This window comes from Macaca fascicularis, chromosome 1 (assembly GCF_037993035.2).
Source record: "Macaca fascicularis isolate 582-1 chromosome 1, T2T-MFA8v1.1".
Classification (NCBI taxonomy): Eukaryota; Metazoa; Chordata; class Mammalia; order Primates; family Cercopithecidae; genus Macaca; species Macaca fascicularis.
Window position 1 is genome coordinate 134,100,698 of NC_088375.1, and position 9,223 is coordinate 134,109,920.

The following is a 9,223-nucleotide window of genomic DNA, read 5'->3' on the forward strand; positions in this document are numbered from 1 at the left end:
TTGGTCTCTCTCTCTCTCTATCACTTGTACTAGAGGAAGCAAGCTGCCATGTTGTGAGAAGGCCTATGGAAAGACCCATGTGCATTCAAGAAAGTGAAGCTCTCAATTCATTAACCTTCGAGGAACTGAAGCCTGCCAATGACCATGTGAGTGAAGTTAGAAGCGGATCCTTCAACGCCATTCGAGTAATTGAGAGGACTGCAGCTCTGCCCAGTGGTTTAGTTGCAACTTCATGAGATACCATGAGCTAAAACCACCTAGCTATGTTGCTCCTGGATTGATCAACAGAAACTGTGAAATAATAATTTTATTTTATTTTTGAGACAAAGTTTTGTTCTTGTTGCCCAGGCTGGAGTGCACCAGTGCGGTCTTGTCTCACTGCAACCTCTGCCTCCCAGGTTCAAGCAATTATCCTGCCTCAGCCTTTCAAGCAGCTGGGATTACAGGGGTCTGCCACCATGACCAGCCGATTTTTTTTTGTATTTTTAGTAGAGATGGGTTTTCACCATGTTGGCCAGGTTAGTTTCAAACTCCTGACCTCAAGTGATCCACTGCCTCGGCCTCCTGAAGTGCTGGGATTACAGGTATGAGCCACCACGCCCAGCCTAATTATTGTTTTACGCTACTAAATTTGGTGGTAATTTGTTATGTATCAACAGTTGAATATAATGATGATCTATGGGCTTATGGGTGTTCTACACAATACTGTTTGTGATTAAGGAACTCATTTCTCAGCTAAAGAAGTTTACCAATGAGCTCATGCCCACAGTTCATTGGTCTTGCCTTGTGTGACATCTCTCAGAAGCAGCAGGGCTGATAAAACAGCTTACTGAAGTTTCTGTTACAGTGCCAGTTGAGAGAGAACACTCTGAAAGGTTAGGGCTTTATCCTATAGGATGTAGGGAATTCTTGGAAACAGAGATTAAATAATTAAACAGAGATTAAATAAATAATTCTTCCACAGCCAGAATACAGGGATCAAGGAGTGGAAGTGGGAGTGGCTCCTCCACGATTACCATTAACTACCAACCAGCAAAATTTTCTTTTCCTTTCCGCAACTTTGATTGCTGCTGGTTTAGAAGTTTTAGCTCTCAAAGGAGGAATGCTTTCATCAGAGGTCACAACAATGGCTCCACTGAATTGGAAGATGAGACTTCCATGCTATTGAAATAACGAACAAAAGAGGGATCATTGTTTTTGCCAGGGCAATTGCTCCCAATTACTAGGGATAAATTGAGTGGCTGCTACAGTAATGGAGATACGGCAGACTATGTTTAGAGCCCAAGACATTCTCTAAGGTGCTTCTGGGTACTATCAAATTCAGTAACAAAAGTTAAGGCAAAACCATAGCAACACATAAACAGACACTAAGATTTAGACCCTTTGGAAGTGAAGTTCTGGATCAGCTCCACCAGAAAAGAATTCTGACTGGCTGCGGGGCCACCTGATGGCAAAGGAAACAGACTATACAGCAGATATGACTACACAGGACTGTAATAATTATGTAATTTTCTTCCTTGCTTACTATGCATATATTGACATGTATTTACTTTCCCCCTCCTCTTCACTGTCCCCCTTTATTTTACACCAGGACTGTTATCTACAATTTAGTCTGTTAGAATATTTAGGTGAGATTACATAAAACAGACATCACCCAGGTATGGACATAGTGACTCCTGGAACTTTGGGCCCTCTTTTTTAGGAAGAGGATGGAAATGTCTGTAAAAAAGACAGTTGTATCTGGCTAAGCAAAAGCAGGAAGATACTATCGTTATCGTAAGATAGAAACACAAATTGATGCTGAGTGACCAAAAGGATAGATTCTGTTGGCTATTTACTGTCTCTCAGCTTCAAGCACACCTTTCAAAACTGGTTCAGGTTTGGGTGGGCAAAGTGTAATTTCCAGACTCCCTTGCCACTTGGTTTCTGGTTAGGTTCTGCAAAAAGAAAACCCTGAGTGGAGTTTTGAAAGAGAGAGGAAGAAAGGGAGAAAGGACTTTCTCTGCTTCCAGTTCTTGTCAGGATTGCTTCCATAGCAGCAGCAGCAGCAAATTGTGGCACTGAGCTTCTTTTAGCACCATTTCGGCCCTGGCAACACCCTTGCTGTGCTCCCTTGACAGCAGAAATACTAGCCCCACTGTGCTCCCCTCACCAACTGGGTCATGCCACCTAAACCACATGGGCACCTGCCAGGTTACACTCTGATAACACTACTCTTACCTTTTATTTCCCCAGCCCTGAGGGCGTTAACTGCTTGCACTTACTACTCTTTGGTTATCTCAGTGTCTTCTCATTCCTCTTTCAGCCTTCCAACAACTACGTAACAGTTTCTCACGTAGGATCCCACCTTTGTTTGCAATAACAGATGTGGTTTCTGTTTTCTTTTTTTTTTTTTTTTTTGTGAGACAGAGTCTTGCTCTGTCGCCCAGGCTGGAGTGCAGTGGCGGGATCTCAGCTCACTGCAAGCTCCGCCTCCCGGGTTTACGCCATTCTCCTGCCTCAGCCTCCCGAGTAGCTGGGACTACAGTCGCCCGCCACCTCGCCCGGCTAGTTTTTTTTTTGTATTTTTTAGTAGAGACGGGGTTTCACCATGTTAGCCAGGATGGTCTCAATCTCCTGACTTCGTGATCCGCCCGTCTCGGCCTCCCAAAGTGCTGGGATTACAGGCTTGAGCCACCGCGCCCAGCCGGTTTCTGTTTTCTTGACTGAATCGTGACTGATTCATGGGCATACAACCAGTGAAATATCAAAATCAGGATTTTGGTCATGACTGACTTTGGGGACCAATGAAACACATAGCAGAAAACTCAAAATAAGCCCCATGAATGATTTGGTAGGACAGACCCACCTATGCCTCAGAAATTGTTGCCCCAGTGGTTCCACTTCCTGAACTCCAATTTCTCTAAACGCTTACAGGCCAGTGTGTGTGCTTTGCATGTATTTGGCCACCAATGGCTTTAAGTCATTGAGCTTTACAAGGTGGTCCAGAAGGTTCTGTCCTCTCAGAGATATCCTACACAGCTGTTGTATACTGCGTGACCTTTGGATATACACGCAGTCCCTAACTTACAATGGTCTAACTTACAATTTTTTACTTCACAGTGGTGCAAAAGCGATATATATTCAATGGAAAGCACACTTCAGATTTTGAATTTTTACCTTTTCCTCCAGCTAGTGATATATGGTCCAATATCTCTCATGATGCTGGGCAGCAGCAACAAGCCACAGCTCTGTCAGTTACACAATCACAAGGGCAAACAACCAACATACCATTCTGTTTTTCACTTTTAGTACGGTATTCAATAAATTACATGAGGCTATTCAACGCTATTATAAAGTAGCTGATTTTGCCAAACTGTAAGCTGATGTAAGTGTTCTGAGTATGTTTAAGGTAGGCTAGGCTATGATGTTCAGTAGGTTAGATATATTAAATGCATTTTTGACTTATTTTCAACTTACGATGCGTTTATTGGGACATAACCCCATCTAAGTTGAGGAGCATCTGTATTAAATGGAAGGTAGCACATTGCTGCCAAGAGAAGACATTGGCTAGGGTCAGGATAGGAAAGAAAAAGGTGGTACTACTGGCAAAAGAGAAAACGGTCATTTGAAATCTCCACCAGGTGATGGGATACCTGCCCAGCCCTACCCAATTAACATCCACAAAGACCAAATCTTTCCCTTTCACTACTGCTTTTAATGTTCATTTTAATCTGACTTTACTTGGAGTTTTTATTAACTTTGTAGTAAGGAGCCCCTGAGTGTTTTTCCCCCTCCCCTTCTCTCCTTTAGGAAATGCCTCTGTGCCCAGAGGAATCACTGAAAAAACACATCATGCATACCTACTGATCAGCTCCATCTCAGAGCTGCGGAAGCAGCACACATTAAAACCCAGACAAAAACCAAATGTCACACTAATTTTCTACCGTGAAGGAAAGAGCAAACCAAAAGAAACCACCAACCATCACCACTCCCATCAACACCACCACTACAAGAGTCTGATTATTTTAATGATCACCAAAACAATGTTTTCACAATTATTCTTCCTAAAAAGACACTTTATGTTTTATACTAGCAGCAAAATCGCCTCCTTTCTTCTAGGTTCTAATCAATAAAGAATAGATACAAGGAGGGCCGGGCATGGTGGCTTCATGCCTGTAATCCCAGCACTTTGGGAGGCCGAGGCAGGTGCATCACTGAGGTAAGGAGTTCGAGACCAGCCTGGCCAACATTGTGAAAACCCGTCTCTACCAAAAATACAAAAATTAGCCAGGCATGGTGGTGCATGCCTGTAATCCCAGTTAGGAGGCTGAGGTAGGGGAATTGCTTGAACCCAGGAGGCAGAGGTTGCAGTGAGCCGAGATCATGCCACTGCACTCCAGCCTGGGTGACAGAGTGAGACTCCATAAAAAAAAAAAAAGAAGAAAGAACAGATACAAGGAACAAATAACTTTGAAAATAGAGGCTCTCTGGTAAAGCTAGATTGGGAAACGAGAGAGCTAGGACCTGAAGTCAAAGTAGAGCCACCTACTGCCTCCCCTTAAATTTAGGCTTAGCCCCAGTCAGTGGAGATTTTCAAGGCAGATCCTGAGTAAACTTGCCCTGCCACCGCCTAAAGGATCACAGGTCTGTCTAAAAAATTCCATGTACAAGTGTCTTTTCATGAAGGAGCATGGGGGAAAGGTGGGTGGGAGACCCAGCCTTCTTACTGTCCTTGCTGCAGGAAGTGCAGCAGCTGCAGGGAGTGAAGGGGGCTGTCTCCTGATGGAAGTCAGGCTTTCACCAACCAGATTATGGACTCCTCTCCCTCCTTTGAAGAACAAGTAGCCCAAAAGAGATACTGGAAGAGTTCACTACAATTCTGCTTTCTCCTGTGGAGTAGGGCATAGGTCTCATCAATGTGGAAATGACTAAATGCCAAACATCTACTCCAAATGATTTTCCTGAAAGATTCCTTCTCAGTACCTATTACAGAGAGATGATGGTATAGAAGAAGATATAAAATTCAAAAATTGTTCATTGCAGCACTCTTCACAATAGCAAAGACATGGAATCAACCTAAATGCCCATCAATGGCAGACTGGATAAAGAAAATGTGGTACATATATACCATGGAATACTATGCAGCCATAAAAAAGAACAAATCATGTTCTTTGTGGACCTGGAGGCCATTATTCTTAGCAAACTAATATAGGAAGATAAAACCAAATACTGCATATTCTCACTTATAAGTGAGAGCTAAATGATGAGAACACTGGGGCACAAAGAGGGGAACAACACACACTGGGGCCTACTTGAAGGTGGAGGTTGAGAGGAGGGAGAGGATCAGAAAAAATAACTATTGAGTAATACTAGGCTTAGTACCTGGGCAATGAAATAACCTGTGCAACAAATCCCTATGACCTGAGTTTACCTATAACAAACCTGCACATGTACCCTTGAACCTATAAGTTTAAAAAATACAAGTAAAAAATAATAAAGACAAAGATCTATAATAATTTCTAGATCTGCACTGTTGAGTACAATAGCCACTAGATACACGTGGCTATTTAAATTACAATTAAATAAAATTAGAATTCATTCTCTCAGTTACACTAGCCACTTTTTTTTTTTTTTTTTTTTTGAGATGGAGTCTTGCTCTGTTGCCCAGGCTGGAGTGCAATGGTGTGATCTCAGCTCACTGCAACCTCTGCCTCCCGGGTTCAAGCCATTCTCCTGTCTCAGCCTCCTGAGTAACTGGGATTACAGGTGCCGCCACCATGCCCAGCTAATTTTTTGTATTTTTAGTAGAGATGGGGTTTCACTATGTTGGCCAGGCTGGTCTCGAACCCCTGACCTCGTGATCCACCCGACTTGGCCTCCCAAAGTGCTGGGACTATAGGCGTGAGCCACCGTGCCCGGCCTACACTAGCCACTTTTCAAGGTTCAAGAGCCACATATGGCTAGTGGGTTCCTTATTGGACAGTGAAGATAGAGCACATTTCCATCACTGTAGAGATTCTACTGAACAGCATTGTATTTGTAGAAAAACAGGGTATTGAATTAACAACTCTACTTTTCTCATCATAATTGAATGCAGTTCTCATCAAATATTATGGTCATAAACCTCCTAAAAAGAATTTTAAAACACTATTATCCTTATACATTTTTAAGTTGACATAAATTTTTCATCATAAGTTTCAACAGCTATAGCAAATGATCTAATTTCCATGTTATATTTCCATTTTTAAATAAAATCAGGCAGGGCACAGTGGCTCATGCCTGTAATCCTAGCACTCTGAGAGGCCAACGTGGGTGGCTTGAACACAGGAGTTGGAAACCAGCTTGGTGAACATTGTGAAACCCCGTCTCTACAAAAAAATACAAGAAGTTAGCTGGGCATGGTGGCATGTGCCTGCAGTCCCAGCTACTCAGGAGGCTGAGGTGGGAGAATCACCTGAGCCCCAGAGGTCGAGGCTGCAGTGAGCCTTGAACTCATGCCATGCACTCACTCTGGGCAACAAAGCAAAATACTGTCTCAAAAAATTTAAAAAAATAAATAATGACACCACTCTCAAATGTATTTACTGGAGTGGCTGTTTGATGTCTATCATCTCAAATTAAAAAAAAAAAAAAATTCCACTTCTCCCACAAAGGTATCGTTTTTTAAAATTTTAGTCAACTAGCTAATTTTTTTCCCCACGGTTATATTAGTATATCTTTATGTATTAATCTGCATTATTTAAAATTTTTCAGTGAAGTTTTTTTGAGATGGAGTCTTGCTCTGTTGCCCAGGATGGAGTGGTGTGATCTCAGCTCACTGCAACCTCTGCCTCCTGGGTTCAAGCGATTCTCCTGCCTCAGCCTCCTAAGTAGCTGGGATTATAGGCACCAGCCACCATGCCCAGCTATTTTTTGCATTTTTAGTAGAGACAGTAGAGACGGGGTTTCCCCACGTTAGCCAGGCTGGTCTCAAATTCCTGACTTCAGGTTATCCACCCGCCTCAGCCTTCCAAAGTGCTGGGATTACAGGCGTAAACCACCCTGCCTGGACTTTTTTTTTTTTTTCCTCCAAGTCTTGCTCTGTCACCCAGGCTGGAGTGCAGTGTGGCATGATCTCGGCTCACTGCAATCTCTGCATCCCTGATTAAAGCAATTCTCCCTGCTTCAGTCTCCCAAGTAGCTGGGATTACAGGCACGTGTCACCATGCCTGGCTAATTTTTGTATTTTTAGTAGAGATGGGGTCACCATGTTGGCCAGGCTGGTCTCGAACTCCTGCCCTCAGGTGATCTGCCTGACTCAACCTCCCAAAGTGCTGGGATTACAGGCTTGAGCCACCATGCCCAGTCGAAGATTCTTAAAAATTAAAGGATTTCTTCTGACAGTTACAATATTATACAATTGAGTATAACAAATACACATTTTGAAATATTAAACACTAAAAATAAAAATTTATTGAAAATATTTTGAGATTAATGCTTTTAAAAATTAGATTATATATCACGTACAAATATTGTTAATTGCGGGGATGACACAGAGTTCAATGGAAACATACAGCAAAAAGTTTATCAAGCCAAGTGTAGGACTTAAAAAGTATGTATTAAGGCCAGGCACGGTGGCTCACACCTGTAATCCCAGGACTTTGGGAGGCAGAGGCAGGCAGATCATGAAGTCAAGAGATAGAGACTATCCTGGCCAACAAGGTGAAACCCTGTCTCTACTAAAAATACAAAAAAATTAGCTGGGCGCGGTTGTGCGCACCTGTAATCCCAGCTACTCGGGAGGCTGAGGCAGGAGAATCGCTTGAACCTGGGGGGCGGAGGTTGCAGTGAGCCGAGATCGCACCACTGCACTCCACCCTGGCAACAGAGCAAGACTCTGTGTCAAAAAACAAAACAAAACAAAACAAAAAACACCATCTATGTATGTATTAATAATTGTGTAAACTATACAATAATATAAGATAGATCATAGAAGCTAGAGCACATTGCACATGGTAGGGATGAATAGAGAGCAATGAAGTAACAACTTTTACTAAGCAGTAAACTCCCAAAGTTTAGAAGAAAAAGATTTAAACATTCTAATAGCCTTTTGGCAATTAAAAAAAATGGTTCTCCTAGTAATCAGAAAAAATTTTATTTAGAGATGTAATGTTTATCTATTGAAACACTGAATAAATAAATATTCATATCAATGAAGCTTTCTCCTCCTTATTTAAACTCATACAAAATACACAAATAAGATGCAGGTTCGTATCTTAGTTTGAGTGGGCTTTTCAGAGACTAATATTTCAAAATGCCCCTTTATGTGGTACCCTGGAGATTTTCTTATAACTCTGGGAAAATGCACTAAGACTGGTAAAAAATAAACTTCTTATGTAAAAAAGAAGAATGGCAATTGTGAAAAAGATGCTAAAAAGAAACTTCAAAGACCTACCTTGACTTTAGGCAACTCAATTTTAGAAGAAAGTACACATTTAAGTAGCAAAATTTGGAAACCAATTCTCTAAAAACTACTGACATCTGCAAAACCTGAATCTCATGGAAAAGCTTTGTAAAACTCAAGTGGTAGGAATACCCCTGTTTGAAGGCCACTGGTTTAAAGAATATTCTTAAAAGACTGTTCTACAGAGTGTCAAATCAACAGAACTACTTGCATTTGTTAGCTTAAAACAAACATACTGAAATGGAATTTTGGATAAAGAACAGACGTAAGAATAGAAGTTTTTGGGAAAACAGAAATTCAAGTCACTTGTAGGACTTATCGCTGAGACTCAATAAGGACACATCCAAGCCAAGATTAATCATAAACTCACCATGTACACTGTTGAACTTAAATCTCTCACTCCCAGAGGCAAAATCTCTGCACTCCAGCCCACCTCCTTAACACTGCTGGCACACCTCATCAGAAGCACAGAAATCATTTCAGTCTGAAGACCCCCAAATTTATCACAATCCCTCGAACAAGTGTAGTATTTCTCTAAAAAACCTTTACTCTAAAATAGAAAGATATCTCATAGCTCAACTATTACAGAAATGAATAACTTAGAAAACTCACCCACTGTGTGAAAACACAAACAGCAAGTAACACTATCATCATCATGAAAGCAAATCGAACCCAGCTGTCCAAGGTCAGAGATATCACAGACAACGGTAAGAATAATGACTATGTACGTGGAGCAACTTGTTTCATTTTACTGTTCTGTACAGACTAATTCAGGACTTTCTGAATGTATTATAGTGC